Source organism: Lutra lutra, chromosome 4 (assembly GCF_902655055.1).
Source record: "Lutra lutra chromosome 4, mLutLut1.2, whole genome shotgun sequence".
In the NCBI taxonomy this organism is placed as follows: Eukaryota; Metazoa; Chordata; class Mammalia; order Carnivora; family Mustelidae; genus Lutra; species Lutra lutra.
The window spans coordinates 149,442,190-149,463,142 of NC_062281.1; the positions used below are offsets into that span (position 1 = coordinate 149,442,190).

The following is a 20,953-nucleotide window of genomic DNA, read 5'->3' on the forward strand; positions in this document are numbered from 1 at the left end:
CACATATACACAAATGCTCTGTGTGAGTTGCTTTTTGGTGTAAACTGAAGAAGGAATTAAGTCTCCCATCTGGTCTGATGTGAAGCAGACTGAGACAGGGAGCACAGGAGGGCAAAGTCAGCCATACACCGTCCTATGTAGGGGAAGCAGATGTTCCAGGGGTGCCCCTGAGAGAGTGAGCTCGCTGGTAATTAATGGACAATTTGGGAAGAGATTTGGACTTCCACAGAACATACCGAGGAGTTGTGAAGCAATCTTATCTAGATCAGTGCTTCTTAAGCTTTAATGTGCCTGAGAATTGCTTCAGGGACTTGATGAGGTAAAGTATTTGATTCAGTCTGCAGTAGGGCCTGGGATTCTGCATTTCAGTCTATGACCTCAAGCTCATAGCTGTTGGTGATTCTGGTGGTCTGTGGACCACACTTTGAATCAGAAGGTTCCAGATCTCAAAGGGGTGGAAAATTCCTAATAGTGTCATACTAATAGTGTCATAGTGCCTGTCTGTCTCTCTCTCCATCTCTATCTGCCTGTCTTTCTTTTCATGCATATACCATCTCCTGGTGTTCCTGGGAAAACCTGGCTCTCCTGTCCTCTTAGGGTAAAGCTGTGACAGAGAAATCCATAAAGGAGCTATTGCTCTCTTGTTAGCTCTTCATCTCAGTCCTTGCTCTATCCCCACCCAGGGAGTGTGGAGGTCATGCCAGGGGATGCTCAGTGGTCCATTCTGCATGCTTTGGCCAGGGTATTAGAACAACAGTTTTCAGGCGGGGGGGAACCAAAGGCTCTTTCTCAGTGGTTGGCCTCAGAACTCCTCTCTCAGAAAGATGGAGAGAGGCAGAAAAAAAAAAAAAGTTTTAAGTGGTATTTTTCTTGAGAAAGGTCGTTCTGGGGAGCCAAGCATTAATTGAGTACTTGATTGTGAGAGGGTTGTGTGGTAAACTCCCTTGTTTTCCACAGATGTTGAAGGACTCTGAGCCAGAGTTCAGGAAAAATGTTTTCCCGCATATCCACCCCTGCCCCAGAGGCTGTGATGAAGTTGGCAAAGGACCTTCAGGTCAAGTGGGGCTCCAGCAACCTCACAGAAACACAAGAATTCACAGAATCTAAAGGGGAAACAGTGGCTAGGGAGCATCTAACATGAAAAGAAAAGAGGAAGAGAGGGTACCCCACTTCTACCCTAGCAGAGCCCTGTACCAGGTCCTTCAGTTACCACAGGTGATGAAGGAAACCCTCTATTGCTTTCTTGTCTGGGCAGGTGCTTCTTTTGCTGGGGTTTGCTTGCTGCCTCAGACACAGCACATCTCACTCAGGAGCACTCACTGTGGAAGGACTGTCCTCACTCTGAGCTGAAGTCTGCCTTTCTGAAAACATCCAAGCTCAGGACTTCTGTGCTAATGCTGCCCTTCAAACTACAGGAAGTGAGACACTATCACGTCTCTGCAGTGCATCCTACAGTTAAAGCACATCCCGGCACACCCATGGGCCCATCTGATCCTCAGAGCTATCTGAAACAAAGCAGGAGGGCAATTTTTCTTCCAGGGTTTCAGATAAGCAAGAGGAAGCATTGCTCACAGTAGAGGTTGAGAGCACAGGTTCTAGAGTCTGGCTGCCTGGCTTCACAGCCTCGCCTCTCATGGTTGTGTATTTTTGGACAAACCCCTTGACCACTCTTATCCTGGGTTTCCTCTTCTGTAAAATGGGCATAATGATATTACATACTGGAGAGGGTTGTGGTAAGGACTAAATTAAAATGCTCAACCTTTGGTTTATAGGAACTTCCCTTCTGCCACTGAGGAGAGAGAGGAGAAAAAGATGGAGGTCAAGTGATTTGCCCAAGGCCAGAAAATGGCGGCACCAGATCTAGAACTCAGTTACCCTGATGCTAACTCTAATACTTTTTCCATTACAGTCAACATTTTGCATTCGTAAGCCCATCAGAGATGGAAATTCTCCAGTGAACCTCACATTGGCAGGAGCTGTGTATACAATAGGAAGATAAATAGTTCTAGAGAGTTTGGCCTGGTCAGGATAGTTTATAGCTTCTTTCGTCCTTCCTTGTTTGTTCTCTCTTGTCTGCTCTGTATCACCCCAGATGGGGAACTTAATCACTTCCTCAGCTTCCACCAAAAAAAAAAAAAAAAAAAAAAAAAAAAGGTCTCGTCTGATCTTCCCAATACTTTGAGTTGGTCACTAGTGCTCTTAGTTATATAGCTGAGGAAACTCCAAAAGATTAAGTAACTTGCCTGGTAGTCATACAACCATTAACTGGGGTCTCAGCTAGCTCCTTCCTCTATATCTCTCTGCCTCCAAGCCTGCAGGCAGCAGCTAACACCCTGGGGGCCTTAAACAGATTCTTTTAGGATGTCACAATAGGCGCAAGGGGTTGAGCAGGCCTTTTGTCTAGCCCCTCCAGAAATAAGCCTCATTCACCAGGGTGGGGAGGACACCCAAAGGAATGTGAGGGCAAGAGGGGGGAGTCCAATTAAATAGGCAGAGCAGGTTTCCAGAGCATTTGGGATGGCAGTGAATGAATGGTCCTGGGAGGTTATCAGGTGAGGAATTCCAGCTGCTTTCCAGAGGGTAAGTCTGAGCCAATATGGATCTATAGAATCCAGCCACCTGAGTGTTTAGGCGAGCTAGAGAATCCACAGCATGTAGTTAAAAGTAAGTGGGAGTGTCCCATTGGGATCAGATATCAAGGGTTTACAGATAGGATGAGGCCCCGGGGAAATAGCTGGAGAGGCAGAGTATCCTAGCAGTCAGGAGGGAATTCTCCAGGCCATACTGCCTGTGTTCTCATTCTAGTCCCCTACTTGTTAGCTGTGTGATCTTGGCCAGTTACTTAAACCCTCTGTGTCTCAAGTTCCTCATCTAGGATCCTAATAGAGTCTCAATCACAGATTTTTTTTTTCAATCACAGATTCCATGTGAAGATTAGATAAAGAAGGAGAAAAGCAGACCCCAACATCTGTGAGCTGGCCTCAGAGTGAAAGCAGGGCTTTGGTGTTGTTAGGTGCTGGCCTAGCATTTGCAAGTAGGCTGTGGTGTTTCTCTTGCTAAACATAAATAATCTCATAAATAAGACAAACCCCACCCAAAGGTAGCCTTTTTTTCCCAAGCATATACAAAAACAGTCACTGCGGAACCACAAAAATACTAAAAGTCTCCCCTCCCAGCTAGTATGAGTGATGCTACCACTTTACTAATTACTTCTTTAGCTTTCTATTATTCCCTCTTTCTGGATAAGATTCATTGAGATATCCAATCAAAATTATACAGAGTAAGCCCTGCCTCCTTCAAACCCTCCCCAAAATCACCTGGCACTGACTTTCATCCTATAGGTCCCTTTTAACATCTTCTATGGCAACACTCCATGGTTCCTTCGGATGTGTGGTCTCCCTCCTTGCAATGAGTCAAGCAACCCAGTGTTCCATTATAGATGCGTTCCTGGTGGTCTTCGGCTGGAGGGCATGGACACAAATTAATAAATGGAAGCATGTAGAAAGCGCCATGTCAGTGATGCCATCATAATTACTGGTTAGATTGCCAAGGAAGCCTCAGGGACAACGAGATCTAAGAGGGAAAGCTACAGGACAGAGGCCAAGTGGAATAGTAGATTTACAGCCGGGAGGCTTCAATTTAAGTGCCAACCTACCATTGAAAATAGTAAATAATACTTCATTGCACACATCAAAAGTACCAGACACAGAATGCATGTTTGATGCAGAGGGTCTCAGTTATTTATTAGGACACCATGGGCAAGTTCCTTAACCTCTCTGAGCCTCAGTTTCTCCATCTGTACAAAATGGAAAAAACAAAACTACTCTCGGTTTGCTGTAAGGTTCCAACAAGAACATAAATGCTCTATAGGCCACTAATTTTGTTAAAATGTTACTTGGTTGGGCATAGTCTAGGTGATAGGCATAAGGCAGTCCTATAATTCCAATTTGAACCCAAAAGTTGGCAAAAATGCTCAGAAAGTTAAGTTGATTTAAAGTAAGTTTGCTGAAATTCCTGTATTATTATACCTTCTTATAGATGAGGACTACACTTGAACTCCTGATTTTGTTGTTCTAGAAGAATGGTGAAAAGACCTCTATAAGGAACCCCTTCCTTGGCCTTGTTTCCATGTAGTTCCTTGTCCAGCGAGACCAGGAATGATGAAAAGCATTTGGCTCTGTGTGACTTATTAACATGAGCAAGACACTTATTGGAGACCTGGATTCTCGAAATGGAAATAAAGTCAACAACTACCTTATATACTTGTGGTGAGGATCCAATAAAAAGTGTCCATGTTATTGTGTTATAAGCTACAAAGGGGACACTATTAGTCCCTCTGAGGCTGCCTCCCATAGAGTAGTCTCTTACATGGGGACCCAGCTGTCTGCTTTCCAAGGGCCAAGCTAATAGCCATTGATCAAGGTGCTTGCTCATGTGTCTCCATGAATTACCACTTCCTGTAAAACTATCTGCATGAGGGAGGGTGTGGGGAGCCCCCACAATGGGCTATGTGAAACAGGTTTCTCTCTTCCCTAATAATCCAAAGGAAAGCCTCAGGGAGATGAGTACTGATCAATTCACCCCTTGGGTCTCTGAGTAAGAGAGGCTCTATCTTACTGAGTAAATATCTGGATGAAAATAAGAGCAAACTTATTCAGATGCTTGAATCACCCAAAGCCAAAAATCAAATATTTGGAACCATCCCAGTGAATCTTCATATTTTTTAGTTTCCTCATAGATCTTGGCACTAAGGAGACAGAATCCTAGCCACACAACCCACTACATGAACACTCACACATACCCAAACACATATAGACATTGTGTGTGTGTTTATACAAACCTATATACAAATGCAATATAGATTTACACTTGCACAGATCTTAGTTTTGTACTAGAGGAACATAAGTGTTACCTAGTTTCCTCCCTCTTTTCAGTGGGATCACAGCATTGTTGAAAAAAGTAAATTCTTAGAAGCCAGAGGTCTAGGTTTAAATGCAGCCTATGTCATTGATACACATTGAAACTCTGCGTGAGTTACTCCATTTTCTTGACTTCTGTTCCACATTTATAAAATGAATATTACACGATCTGTCTCAAAATATTATTTTGAACTTAAATAAAAAGCCATACTTATTTGTCTCACTAATGTTGCAGGTTTAGTTGGTACATAATTAATATTAACTGTTATTTTTTATGAGGCAAATGAGCGCTAGCACTAGTTAATGGCACGGCAGGAATTTTCCATCCTCTGCCTTAATATGAAGAATAATCCTTACTAAGCTTGTACTGCTCTCAGCTATACTTACTTAAAAAAGAGAAGTTGTTAAGATAATTTTTCAAAATTAATTGTTTATGGAAGTGTAACAGAGATACAGAAAAGTGCATGAGGGTGCCTGGGTAGCTCAGTTGGTTAAGCAACTGCCTGCAGCTCAGGTTATGATCCTAGAGTCCTGGAATCAAGTCCTGTATCCAGCTCCCTGCTCAGCGGAGAGTCTGCTTCTCCCTCTGATCCTCCCCAATCTCATGCTCTCTCTCTCTCTCTCAAATAAATAAAATCTTAAAAAAGCAAAAAGAAAAATGCATGAATCATAAGCATATATAGCTCACTCATTTTTCCGAAAGGAATCGTGCCCATGTCATCAGCACTCAGATTGAGAACCAGAACATTACCAGTACCCCAGAAGCTCCTTCCATACCCTGTCTGAGAATAACTACTATCTTACATTATAGATTAATTTTATTTATTAATTTTATCTTTTATACTTTATAGAAGTGGGATCACATACAGATAGTCTTACATCTGGCTTTTTTTTACTCTATGGAATGATTGAGACATTCCTCCATATTGTTGCATGTAGTTGTGGCTTTGGTCAAATCACTCTCTGCCATACTGCGTTTCGGTGAATATACTACAGTCTATTGATCTATGCTACTCTCAATGGACATTTGGGTGGTTTCTGGGTTTTGGCTATTTTCAATAATGTTGCTACAAACATTCTTGCATATGTCTTTGGTGAATGCATTTCTGTTGAGTACATAAGGGTGACTGGAATTTTCTCGGTGTTCAGATTTGTACATGTTCACTTTTTCTAGATCTGTCATGCAGAAGATAGTGGAAGTATTCCTTATTTTTAAACTAAGATTTATTTACTTATGAGAGAGAGCACACATGTTGGGGGTAAAGGGAGAGGGAGAGAGCGTCTCAAGCAGAATTTGAGCTGAGCACAGAGCTTGACATGGGGTTTGATTTCATGAGCCTGAGATCATGACTGGAGCCAAAACCAAGAGTTGGACACTCAACCGATTGAGCCACCCAGGTGCCCCAGTATTCTCTATTTCTGAGAGACTCTGATAGTTCTATGTGCTTTTAATCTCTCTTATTGGGCCTGGATATCCTGGAATCCAGGGATATACTCTCATTCTTTGGGAAGAAAGAATAGCTTCTGGATAACCCAATGTATTAGTTATCTATTGCTATGCAACACATCCTCTCCAAACACAGAGGCCTAAAACAGAAGTACCTATTAACTGTCTCTCACAGTTTTTGTAGGTGAGGAATTGGGGCATACCTTGGCTGGTGGTTCAAACTTAAAGTCTCCAATATGATTGAATCAGATGTTGGTCTGAGCTAGAGTCTAAGAGTTTACTGGAGCTAGAGGATCCCCTCTCAGGTGGTTCTCTCCTAGAACTGGCAAATTGGAGCTGGCTGTTGGCAGGAAGCCCCAGTTTTTCCCCATATGAGTCTATCCACATGGCTGCCCTAGTGTCCTGACAACAGGGTAGCTGGCCCCCTCCAGTGTGAGCAATCCAAGAGCCCAAGGTAGAATCAGCAGTGTGTTTTATGACCTCACCTTGGATGTCACACTGTCACTTTCTCAATATTTTATTGATCATCCAAGTCATCCTTATTCAATAGGAGAAGGCTTTGTATAAGGGTATGAGTGTCAGAAAGTGAGGATAATTAGGAACCATCTTAGAGGCTTGCTACCACACCATACCACACCATTAAGCCCTTCTTGCCTCCAGATAAAGACTTTTCTATGATAACTGGATCCTCAAGTGATTAGCACAGGGAACAGGTAAATTTTGTTGGACAAGGAAAGAAAGAGAAAATACACAGAATAAGTAAGTCCAGGGAGAAAGGCAGGCCTGGATATAGTAACCATGAGGCAGTTGTAACATTTTGAGTATCTGAGTAGGAGTAAAGGAACATGTGCTTGGGGCAGGGGTTTGGAAGATTATATGCACGGGTCTAGAAAAATATTCCTTTGTTTACTAATTAGATCATGTTTTTGGACCATGAAGACTAAACTCTGGTATTGTTTGCCTGAAAGTAATAGCCCAAATTGAATATTCTCAAATTTTCTCTACAGTTTATTCAATTTGTCATCCACCCTTATTAAGCATCTGGCAAATGCCAGGTCTATTCTAGAGGGGGACAGGGGATGCAGAAATGATCAAATACAAAACCTGACATAGGGAATGGAGGAGAGAGAACTAATATTTATTATGCACCTACTGTGTTCCCGTACTTCACATTTATTGTTTTAATAATTCTCATATCTACTCCAGATACTGGGCATCATGGTTCCCACTTGGCAAATGAATAAAGGGACCTGAGAGTTCATTTCTTTACTCAGAGTTGGAGGTGAAAAGTGGCAAAGCTGAGTGCTCTGCAGATAACCATGGTACAAAGTAGAAAGAGATTAAGAAAAAAAAAAAGGTCTGCATGTAGTGCAATGGCAGCTCTAGAGAAAAGAGTGAGTTCTTTGGCCTGGGAAGGTAAGAGAAGGCTTTATGGAAGAGATAGCATTTCACCTGGATCTTGATACATGAGTAGGAGATAATAGAAAAATGTCATATGCCAGGAGTAAAGAATATCAAAAACAAAGGCATGAAGGCAGGAATAGATATTAGTAATGATCATGCACACAGAGACACATGATGTGGCTAGAGAAATGGGCATGAAAGAAAGAAATGGCTGATAGAGCTGAGCAAAATGAGTTCAGGCCACACAGAGATAGCAGACAGATACCAGACCTAGCTATTCTGTAACGTGACAGGAAGCCAGGGAAGGCTAGAACATCATTGTACACCTGAGTGAGAACTCCTTTCAGACTTCTTGGATAACACCTTCATCAAGGTTATTATTAATTCAATTATGATTGCACCTTCATACCCAGCAACAATAACAAAAAAACTGACAAACTATATAACATTATTCAAATTACTGAATAGGAATGAGAAATGCCATTGATCAGTAACAAGGGTAATAAATGTCCTGATGGTGAAGTGTGCTGCTAGTTAAAGACAGAAGAAAAACTATGGGAAAAGTCAGCAGGACCTAGGGCTATTGATTTCCAGAAAAAAATCCAAGAATCTCAGAGTGGGGAGTGACCTGGAAGATGGTTTCCTCTAATTTTGCAGTTTACATTAGAGAAAACTGAGGTCAGAGAGTAGGAATGACTTATTCTTCTAGAGCAGAGCTCCTTCTAAGACTCCTCAGCCTTTTGAGAAGAACAGAGTAGAATCCTTGATACGAAGAAGGTCATGAGTACGGAGGGTGCTATGAAAATCATTAGTTATAAAACATGTCTGTTAGAGTTGAGTTGTGTTTTCTCCAAATTCATCATTTGAGATCCTAACTTCCAATACCTAAGAACATGGTCTTATTTGGAAAGAAATTTGGTTGAGATAAAATTAAAAGAAGGCCATATTGGAGTAGAGTGGGCCCCAAATCCAGTATGACTGGTGTCCTTATTAAAAGGGGAAATTTAGACATGCACACAGGGAGAATGCCATGAGAACATGAAGGCAGAGCAGTGTGTCTACAAGACAAGGAATACGGTTGCCAACAAACCACTAGAAGCTAAGAGGGAAGCATGGAACAGTCTCCATTTCTGCCCTCAGAAAGAACCAATCCTGGGACACCTTGATCATATACTTCTAGTCCCCAGACATTCCTATTGTTTAAGCTACCTAGTGTGTGGTACTTTTTATAACAGTCCTAGGAAAGGAATACAATTGCTAAAAGAAAGAAGGTTATAGGAAGCCATGGGAAGTAGACAGTGTGAGGAAGGAACAGTGGATTAATGGGATAATAAAGTCATTCATTAATCTATTCAAGTGCTGTGTGTGCCTGAGGCACCTCATTTGGCCCTGGAGCTGATATATGAAGTGAAATATAACTTTCCTGCCTTTGAAAAGTTCAAAGTGTGGTCTAGTTAGGTTCACAACAGAAGTAAATGTTATGGAGACCCAAAGGAATGAGATAGGTAAAGGTCTGGATGCAGGAAGTAACATCTGAGCCAAGTTTTGAAGGATGAATGTGTTTGCTTCCTGGTTGTTAAATGGAGCTGATCCTTTCTGCCACTGGAAAGAGCTTCCTAAAATCTCCATCCTGGTTCACAGAGCCATCAAAGAGACAAAATCACAGACTTGCTAAGTTTCTTCAGTTCAGCATTTCAGACAAACAGCCTCAACAACTGAGGCCAGTTATCTCAATTTCCTGCCCTAGTTGGCCTGCCATTCATAGAAAAAACAGGACCAAAGATGCTGACCTCTGACTGCTCAGCCCAAGTCCCCTTGGAGCTTCAGGCTCGTGTAAGAACTGGCTTCAGAAACTCACCCCAGTTTGGTGGGGGGGGGGGGTGTCTTCCTATTCTGGCTGCAGAGACCTCTCTGCAGGGCTGAAAAGTCATATTTTGTTATTTATATATAAAAACAACAACAAAAATAGCCTCTTCTTTCCAAATATTCCATGAATACGAAGCCAAGCCTTCAGTAGGTCATCGCTATGATATTCTGAAGGACTATGCTTCCAGGCCCTGGAGAGCGAGCCAGGTCTGCTGGCCTTGGTCTTACGATGTCTTGGCTCTCTCATATTAAGGACCCCCAGGCTCCCAAATTTGAGTTCTCGGCAGCCACTGCTCTGAGTAATGCTGGTAAGAAACAGAGCAAAGAACAGAGCCAATTGCAGCTGGAGCCACATCTGCCTCTGTGGAATGATGTCAAGTGTGTTAGGAGGAAGGCAAGGGGTGTCTCTTAACTCTAATTGCTTCCCTACTGGTCAGTCATGTTCCCTGAAAGTCCATTAAGATTATGGACTGATTACGGGTCACCTGGGTGGCTAAGTGGTCATGATCTCGGGGTCCTGGGATCGAGCCCTGCATTAGGCTCTCTGCTCAGCAAGAAGCCTGTTTCCCGCCCCCCCCCCCGCCTGCCTCTCTGCCTACTTGTGATCTCTCTCTCTCTCTGTCAAATAAATAAATAAATAAAATCTCAAAAAAAAAAAAGATTATGGACCTGTTCTTTAGGTTTATGAGCAAGAACAATGGGACACGACAGGGTCTGCACACAAACCAGCAGTCTTTGCTTGGTTGATTACATTGGAAAATCTTAAAGCAGAGCAAGTATGGTCAGTTGCCCCAGTACCTAGGTTTTCCCTAGAGTATTGCATCAAGTTTCATTCAGTGGTTGTTACCTGCCTGGCCCCTTTAAGCACTTGTTTTGGTAACCCCTGCTCAACTCATCCACACATATGGTTTTGACCATCACCTGGGTAGAAATATTTTAAAACTTTCACTTCCAGTTCATACCTTTCTCTTCACGCTTTTGAATCTTCTAACTGCCTGTCCCTACGGACCTGATCTTCAACTAACTCATCATCTTTTCTCACAAAACTATCCTTCTCCAGGGTTTTCTTTGTCCTACTTCCCAAATCAGAAAAATGGAAAACATCCTTGACCCTTCCCTTCCTAACATATTAAATCAATAACTAAGATTTACTAACATTACTTCCCAAAACTTTCTTTTAATTGTTCTTCCTCCCATGCTTTCTGATAATTCTCTAATTCAGGACTATATCATCTTTCCCTTAAACTACTAGAACAGCTTCCAAGAGGGTCTCCTTATTATAATCTCATCCCTACCCCACCCATTCTCTACCTAACAGCTGAAGTATCTTTAAAAATTATAAATCTTCACTCAAAAATCTACTCTTGTAAGGAAGCTACTTTAACATAATAAGGACCATACATCAAAAACCTACAGCTAACATCGTATTCAGTGGTGCAAGACTGAAATGTAAGCTTTCCCTCTGTGATCAGGACAAACATGCCTGCTTTAGCCTGCTTTCTATTCAGCATAATAGTGAAAGTCCTAACCAGAGTAATTAGGCAAGAAAAAGAAATAAAAGGCATCCAAATTGGAAAGGCAGATGTAAAATTGTCTCTGTTCGCAGATGACATAATTTTATAGGGAGAAAATCCTAAAGATTCCACAACAATCCCCTATTAAAGCAAGTAAATGACTCAGCTAAGTTACAGAATACAAAATCGACATACAAAAAATCAGTTGCATTTCTGTACATTAACAATGAACAATCTGAACAGAAAATTAAGATAACACCATCAAAAAGAATGAAATACTTAGGAATAAATTTAATCAAGACTGCCAAAGAATTGCACACTGAAAACTGCAAAATATTCGTGAAAGAATTAAAGAAGACACAAGTAATGGAAAGACATCTTGTGTTAATGGAAAGGAAAACTTAGTATTGTTAAGATGTCAGTACTACCCAAAGCCATCTATAGATTTAATGCAATTCCTGTTAAAATCCCAATGTTAGAAATGGACACACCCATTCTAAAATCCATATAAAGTCTCAAGGGATCTGCAATAGTCAAAACAATCTTAAGGGGAAAAAAAGAACAAAATTAGAGATTTCACAATTTCTGATTTTAAAACTTATTACAAAGCTATGGTAATCAAAACAGTGAGGTACTGGCATGAAGATCATATAGATCAATGGGACATTGATATGGTAATAAATCCTCACATATATGGAAAATGATTAATGCTTAAAATCTTAATGCTTAAGATCAACTAGGCCTTTTTTTTTTTTTTAAAGATTTTATTTATTTATTTGACACACAGAGAGGGAAATCACAAGTAGGCAAAGAGAGAAGAGGAAGCAGGCTCCCCGCTGAGCAGAGAGCCCAATGCAGGCCTCGATTCCAGGACCCTGAGATCATGACCTGAGCCAAAGGCAGAGGCTTAACCCACTGAGACACCCAGGCACCCAAGATCAACTAGGTCTTAAGTGGATCCTGAGTAGATCATGACTCTTAAGGTTAGACCTCTGGCCAACACAAAGTAAAACCTCATAAAGAACACAGACTTTAAAACCAGAAAGAACACCGACTAAAGTCATAAAATTGGATGTTTTTAAACCTTTCTGTTGACCCAATGTCCTCATCATTAACATGAAGATAATAATATCTGACCTTTTGCAAGTCACAGGAGGTGAGGACTAATTAAAAGGAGGGACAAGGAAGAAGAAAGCCCTATGACTTAGCCCTTCAGGCTCTCTAGAGCCATAGAAATTCACAGCTGAGTCTGAAGAAGAGCTGCGTGGGGAGGTGATTCCTAACTCTGGAAATGGGAGGAGATGGAAATAGAAATAAGAGAGGGAAGGAAAAGTAAAATGAAGGTGAGATGGTATGAGAAAATATTTTGGAATCTCTTTTATCTCATTTATCAATGAGAAAGGAATTAGAAATATGTATATCATGTAAATTACCTTTAAAAAAACAATTCTGAGTGATTTCCAAAGACGGTGTGACATAGCATACAGAGTATTCTAACTCCAGCTCTGGTTTCACAACTTCCTACCCTTGGTGACATTTGGACATGTCATGGAAGTGCTCCAAATTTCCAGGTCCCTCTTTCTAAAACAGGAATATTAATACCTACCTGACCGCCTGGGAAAAACAAAGTGCGAAAGAGAGGTACATATTACTTGAAAAGTTAAAATGCTATTTTGGTCCAGGTTAAAAATCAGTTTTCCTAACCAGATGACCCATACACCACTTTACAGTTTTTGAACCTTTTACTCACCTGTAAAAGACTTAAAAACAGAATCTATACCATAGATTTGTTAAAGAGATTAAAAATGGTGGAGGTAAATGCATAGCATGGTGTCTGGTACATATTAAGGACTAAATTAATGGCTATGTTCACAGTAGATATCAGCAACAACAGCCAAAGACACATTTCTTTACTGCTGGGAAGGGGGAAAAAAAAAAAGTAAGATCTATGGGGAATTCTAGGAAAAGAATTCATGGCAATTTTAAAAGAATCCAGCTTGGTGTTCTTAATTTCTCCTTACCCCAAGTGACAGCAGGATAATGGCATGCTGGAGGTGGTGTGTGTCTCTGTGAATTTTTTTTTTTTTTTTAACTCTGCAAGGTTAGAAGCTTCTTGTCTCCTGTGATTGAACACCCCCAAGACATTGGATCATTTCCTGAACTTCATTTATTTAATAACTAATCTTTTATTGCCTTCCATCCTTTAAAGCCCACAGGCCAGTCTCATTCCCAACCCCGCCCTACAAGGTCTCACCTCTTTAATCATTTGGATAATGCTGAGACACACTACAAACCATCTTAATGGGGGGCTGATAAGTGAAGGCTATGTTTCCTCCCGTCTGCTTCTCTACCCAGCAGTATATTGGATGATTTTCCATAATCCCAGCAAATCACTCATGTCATCCCCCCCACAGTCACCTAGTTAATATCTCCAGTCAACAGGTTTCTTTTGGCTCTTTTGTCTGGGAAAGCTGGCTACACAAGGCCGCAGGACTCCGGAGGAATGAATCTGTATCTGGGATTTGTACAAACTAAGAGCAATTGCAGGAGTAACATTTTCACCAGTTAATACGAAGAGCTACCATCTCCGAGCCATAACTGTGGCCAGGCACTGTGCCAACAACTGTATTTGTATTATCATGTTTAATTCTCATAAAACCTACTGAAGAATGCTCTCATGTCCATTTCATGGATGGAGGCACTTACAGCCTGGGCCACTAGTATTCAACGTGCCGTTCTCCAAGCAACAGTTTTATCGGGGAACTTGGTTAACAATGGAAATTCTCCAGCTCTGCCGCAAAACCAGTGAATAAGAATCTCTGTGGGGTGGTGTTCAATGATTTACGTTTTAACAAACTCCCCTGCTGATTCTGCTGCAGACTAAAGTTTGAAAAGCACCGGACTACAAAAGGTGTGTAACTTGCCAAATTCACAGACCTAATAAGTGGCAGAGAGAAACTTAGAAATCAGAGTCTGACTCCTAACCAAGTCAGAGGGGCTCTAGAATGAGATGGCCCACAAAATTTTAGGACTTCAAGTAAAATTTCCTTGTACAATATAGACATCTATGATGTCATATAATAGATGTGCAGAAGTAGCTCAGTTTTGGGATTGATTTAATTGAGCTCTTCAGTGCCTGTATGGGTCCAGCTCAGAGGCATTACTCTCATTCTCATAGCTTTCTCTTCATGGTGATAAGAGGGCTGCAGCAATTCCGGGCATTACATTTTGTCTCTCAGTGCCCAGATGTCTGGAGTGGAGGCAGGAGGAAAGGACCTGTCTGTTCTTCCATGTCTTTTTGTGAGCAATATTTTTTTTCCCAAGAAGTACTTTCCCCAGTAGACCTCCTCTCATGCATTACTGCTCAGCATTTCATCACATGCTCATTCTTAAATCAATCCCTGGGAAGAAAAAGGGAATAACATGACTGGATAAGACTAATTAAGATTCATCTTACTCGGGGCACCTGGGTAGTGCAGTTGGTTTTGGCTCAGGTCATGAATTCAGGGTCTTGAGTTCAAGCCCTGCATCAGTCTCTGAGCTCAGCATGGTGTCTACTTGAGATTCTCTCTCCCTGTCCCTCTGCCCCCTCCCACTCATGCTTTCTCTCTCTAAAATAAATAAATAAATCTTAAAAAAAAAAAAAAGCTTCACATCACTTGAAGTACATGTATGCCTATATGAACACAGAGGATGGAAGTTACAGCAGGGCAATGAGTACAAATAATGAAATGGTGAGAAAGAAGTTTGTATTCACAGGGTAACGTTGGATGATAGGAATCCAGATAGAAAAATAAAGAGTTCATGCCATAAGAAATAGACAGCCTGTAAATTTTTTAGCAGGGGAGACAAACATGTAAGGATATACACACAAAGAATCTGCTGTGTAGGATAGAAGAGTGTAAGACTCTGGAGAGGCAATGAGGAGAGGCTGTGGGAGGACCAGCTGTTGCTGTAGCCTTGGTAGAATCTTCCAAGGCCCTAGTTTAGGTAGGTGGTGATGGCTATGAAAGGTGGGTAAAGATAAGATTCCATCATTCAGAAGGAAAATTGGCCAGAGTGGGTGACTGATTGGCCACGAGGAGACGAAGGGAATGAGTCAGGGATTATAGGCCAGTTTCATGCCTGTGACCAGCTGTGCTTCTGCCCCCATGGAGCCATGATGGAGACAAAAGTGCTGACTCCTGCAAAAGGAATTTAGGCAAGTTAAAGAAACACTGTCAGAGGGACAGTGGGTTATTTAGGGATATATGCTTAAATTCTGAAATTCACCACTTGGTTCTGTGAATAATAATAGTGCCATTTATTGCCAGTCGGATATGTCTTGCTGTTTCACTTACTTAAATTTATTTTTATTATGGAAAATTTCAAAATAAAACGTATTTTGTTATAGAAAATTTGTCCCTACAAAAGTAGGAAAAATCGTGTAATGAACTCCTGTGCACCTGTCAACCAGCTCCACCACAATCAAATCCTGACCAGTTGATCTTGTTTCCACTGTTTTCTCTCTCACTCTTCCCCAAACCCTCCAGCCCATGTTATCATTGTTTCAAATAACAACGTTACTGAGACATAACTCACGTACTGTACAATTCACCTATTTAAAGCATGCAACACAATGGTTTTTAGTATATTCATAGAATTGTGCAACCCTCACCACAATTGATTTTAGGACATTTCGTCACCCCAAAAAGAAACCTCATACTCTTCAGCTATCACCCTCTGACCCTGCATCCCCCTACCCCCCCCCCCCCCCCGCCCAGAGCAACCACTCATCTGCTTTGCCTATTAGGAATTTGTCTGTTACAGATATTTCATATACATGGAATTATACAATATGTAATTTTCTGTGACTGGCTTCTTTTACTTAGCATAATGCTTTTGGGGTTCATGCATCTTGTAGCATATATCAATACTTCATTTCATCTTATTGCCCAATTATACACCACTGTATACATCTAGTACATTTTCTATTCATCAGTTGATGGATGTTTGAGTTCCATCTTTTTAATTATTTTAAATAATGCTACTAAGAACATATGTGTACAAGAGCATTCATGTACCAGTGGACGTATGCTTTCATTTCTCTTTGGTATATACCTAGGAGAGGCATTTCTGGGTTGCACAATAACTCTATAGTCAACTTTTTGAAAAATTGCCAGACTGGTTTTCATAGCAGCTGCACGATTTTACATTCCCACCAACAGTGTATAAGGATGCCAATTTCTCCACATCTTCCCCAACGCTTTTTTAAAAGATTGTATTTATTTATTTGAGAGAGACAGAGAAAGCATGAGTGGGGAGAGGGAGAAGGAGAAGCAAGCTCCTCGCTGAACAGGGAGCCCAATGTGGGGCTGGATCCCAAGACCCCAGGATCATGACCTGATCCAAAGGCAGATGCTTAACTGACTGAGCCACCTAGGTGCCCCTTCCCCAACTCTTTTTATTAGTTTTATTTATTTTTCAATTTTCAATTTTTTAAAATTTTCTTAAGGCTTTCATTTTTTAGTGTGGTTTTAGTTTCTCAAAATTAAGAGGAAGGTATAATTCCCTATATACCTTCTGACCTCACACATGTAGTGCATCTCAATTATTAACATTCTCCTCCAGAGCAGCGCATTTGTTACAACTGATGAATCTGTATTGACATATAACAATCCCCCAAAGTTTGCGGTTTAGTTTATTCTTATATTGTACATTCTATGCATTTGGACAAATGTCTAATGACATATATTCATCATTAGAGTATCATACAGAGTATTTATACTGCCCTAATAATAATTCTGTATCCTTATTGTTTTGATTCACATTTCCCTAATGGCTAAGGGATGTTGAGCATTTTTTTCATGTGCTTATCAGTCATTTGTTTCTCTTTTTTTAGAAAACTACCTATTCAGATTGTTTACCCATTTTTAATTAGGTTGTTTATCTTTTTATTATTGAGATGCAAAAGTTCTTTATATAGTCAATATATAAGTCCCTTATCAGATATATAATTTCTCAGTATTTTCTTCCACTCTGCAGGTCATTTTTTCTCTTTCTGGATGGTGTTCTTTGAAGCACAAATGTTTTTAATTCTAACAAAGTCCAAGTTAACCTATTGTTTTCTCTTGTTGCTATATTTGTGGTGTTATAGTTAAGTAACAGTTGCCTCATTCAAGATCACAAAGGTTTACACCTATGTGTTCTTCTAAGAGTTTTATAGTTTTAGCCCTTATATTTAGGAGTTTGATCCATTTTGAGTTACTTTTTATAGATGGTGTCATAGGGGTCCTACTTCATTCTTTTCATGTGGATATCCAGTTGCCTCCACACTATTTGTTGAAGAGAATAATCAAAAGACTCTTGAGTTGTCTTGGCTCCCTTGTCAAAAATCAGTTGACCATCGCCCCAGTTACTTTGAAGAAGTTGCCAGATATCATGTCAATGCATCTATAAATATATCAATATGCACCTCTAAATTGCAATGCCCCATGTTTTGTCTATCTCATCACTGATCCTCACAACAACTCTCAAGGTATCATTATCTGCATTTAATGGAAAAAGACACTGATGCTTGGCAGGGTTGCATGACTTGCCCAAGATCAAGCAGCTACTGACATTGATAGAGCCAGATCTGAAGGCTATGTTCTTCCCATTCTACCCTCATCGAGTATAGCCGAAGCACGGTGGAATGTAGTAATAATGAGGGCAGCCTGACCCAGCCAATGCTTGCTTTCACTCTCTTACACATATCATTTAACTTGTTTACTTTCTTCATTGGCACCATCACCATCTCTACTTGCCCTTTACCCAACATTTACCCATCAGAAGAGAAAGAAAGACAACTCTCAGAAAACCCAGAGGTGATCTTCTGAGAACCCAGGAAATGTGAGGTGGAAAACCCAAAAGCCCAAGGTAGGAAGTCTTTGAATCTGTATCAGCTTGAGAGGTGACACTGTTTATTGTGAAGTGAGGAGCAGGTTGAATAATTTTAACTTTCCATTGGAAACTGAGATTTTGTTTATGAGAAGGAAAGCTTGAATTACCAAATCTTAACATCGAAAGACTTCAAGTAAAATTCCAGCAGTAGTTTGACCTCTTTTTTCACTCATGTCAGAATTCTAGTGACTTCCCAAGGTCACAGGGCTGATTAGTGGCAGAAAGGGGACTGAAAGGCAGGTCATCTGATTCCTGTATTAGGGAATATTGGAATTTCCTATTCCTAAAGCCTATTGGGCATTGAGTGCTAGATAACTTGCTTCACCAAACAAAGGTGTATAATAATCTCATGAGACTATAAGAATTACAGGAATAGAGGAAGGGGAGAAAAATCACTGAAGAATGGGATTTTTTTCTTTTTTAAATATTTCATTTATTTATTTGAGAGAGAGAGTGGGTGCAAGGTGGGGACAGGCAGAGGGAGAGGGACAGAATTCTCAAGCAGACTCCTTGCTGAACCTAGAGCCTGACAGGGGGCTCAATCTCGTAACCCTGAGATCATCACCTGTGCCAAATCAGGAGTCAGATGCTTAACTGACTGAGCCACCCAGGCACTCTGAAAACTGAGATTTTTCTGAACCTGCCCATGAGCAGAAATTTTCAAAGATCTACAATGTAAGAAGCAATCCAACTTCTGAGTCAGAGGAAAGATACATGATCCAGGAATTAGAGCGCATCTTACACATTCTGTCATTTTTTTTTCAATAAGGCAAACAGACACAGAGTTGAACTCAGACTCATCCGCAACGTACTACCTCAGGCTCCCCAGAAGCACGGTAGAGAGCAGATGGATCTAAAATACCTGGGGTGAGGAAAACTGCACAGCCCAGGCTAGGATGGGTTATGTATACATCAAAGGGCTGAATCCCACCAAGTTAGGCAATGGAGGGGAGAGGACAGGAGCCAATAACATGACCGTCAAGACTGGTGTCATCTTACCTCCCATGCTGCCCTAACGCTACCTCTAGCAGAGAGCAATCTTAGGAAGGGTTCTGATGGCAGCTGAGTATGGGTGTTGTAACAAAGCTTTAGGGCCAGCCAGGCCAAGTTCAAGTTCTCGTTCATTTACTAAATATCTATGGGATCTTAGGCAAGTCATTTCACGTCCCCAAGCCTAGGTTCTTGCTCTAGCCACTGAAGGGCGTTGTGAGGATTTAACAGAGGGAATGGTATAAAGCACGTGTCATCATTCCTGGGACTTAGTGGACATTTTACTTGTGAATATCTGCACCCCTCCTTGGTCTTTCTCAGATTCATATGAATTTTGGTCTCTGTGCCACCTCTCCAAGTACTCGTTTGATCTCAGGACCTAGATTTTTCAGTATGGAATTACATATTTCACTCTCCTGTTGAGAGAATTTTAGAACTGAAGTTGCAGTGGCCCTGCTTAGGAACCGAGGCCAGAGTGTTCATGGCAGAGTGGATGTCTGGACACCATTCAGAGCTCCCTCCTTAGCATCATTGTAGTGTGCCTGGGGATGTTGGTTGCCATGACCACCTAATTATTTTCTCTAGGTCTGACCACCATGACGAACTGAAACCCTTGCCAAACTCCCATATAAACAAGCAGCAGATGTCCAATTTGAAAAACATCATTCCTGAACAATAATGTTTGATTTCCCATCCATCACATGGACCCATCCCCAGAAATGGATCAGGGAGAGGCAGCTCTGGAGGAGGCAGGAACAAGAACTGGGATGCAGAAGGGGGACAGACTTACGGTCTGTGCCTTACCCTGGACCAACCATGCAGGAGGCACTCCTTCCCGACATGACATGCTGGTTGATTTATGGAGTCACTAACAACGTTTCAATGGTCTTACATCAAGCTCCTCACAGCCACATGACAGCTGTGGAGGGCAAAACAAATGGCTTCTAGACTCAGACAGCTGTGGGTACCAATACCACTTTTGCCTCTGGCGAGATGGGTAACTTTGGTCAAGTTCACTCCTCTGAGGCTCAGATTCCTCATAAAAGATGAAGATAATGATACCTGTCTCTTAAAGTCATTGTGGCATTAAAAATGCACAAAGATGTAGCATAGGGCTTGGACCTAGTAAGTCCTTGATGAATGTCAGTTATAAATTTGTTTTTAAATCATTACACATCCTGATATACTCACTCTGCCATGATACATGATGATGAGCTATTGCTTTTATGAAATACAGAATATCTATGGACTCTGAGAAACAAACTGAGGGTTTTGGAGGGGAGGGGGGTGGGGGGTTGGGAGGGCCTGGTTGTGGGTGTTAAGGAGGGCACGTATTGCATGGAGCACTGGGTATGGTGCATAAACAATGAATTCTGGAACACTGAAAAGAAATAAAATAAAATGAAAAAAAAAAAGAAATAGAGAATATCATGCAAACTGAAAATTATCTTACAAATTGTTTCATACAGTGCTCTTATTTTACGGAGGACAGAATTGAGACCCAGAGAGCTTAAGGCATTCACCTGAGATCACACAGCTAGTGAACAGCAGGGCTTGGAGAGAATGCCAAGTTGCTGACATCCAACCCAATACCTTTTCCAGCATCCTATCATACCTAAGAAAGGGAAGGAGGGAAGAGAATCAGCACTTATTGAGCATCTACTGTTCATTGGACATTCTTCATGAATTGTTTCCCTTACAGCGGTAATAGAAGGTAAAGTATTATTACTTCTACCTAACAAATGAGCAAATTAGAATATAAGCTTTAAAGAGCAGGAACTATGTCTTTCTTATTCATTCAAGAATCCCCAGCAGGCAGGATAGTGCCTGGCATGTAGTAAGTACCCAATAAATATTCGCCAGTGAGTAAAGAGAATTAATTTGCCAAAGTC

At 41.1% G+C, this 20,953-nt stretch overlaps 1 long non-coding RNA gene across 1 annotated transcript; it reads left to right on the forward strand.

Moving 5' to 3' along the window:
• Positions 1 to 2,447: 2,447 nt before the first annotated feature.
• Positions 2,448 to 20,729, forward strand: LOC125098775 (uncharacterized). The gene is made up of 3 exons (XR_007126947.1): positions 2,448 to 2,580; positions 2,921 to 3,034; positions 20,531 to 20,729. It is a non-coding gene; the product is annotated as an uncharacterized LOC125098775 (long non-coding RNA).
• Positions 20,730 to 20,953: the final 224 nt, after the last annotated feature.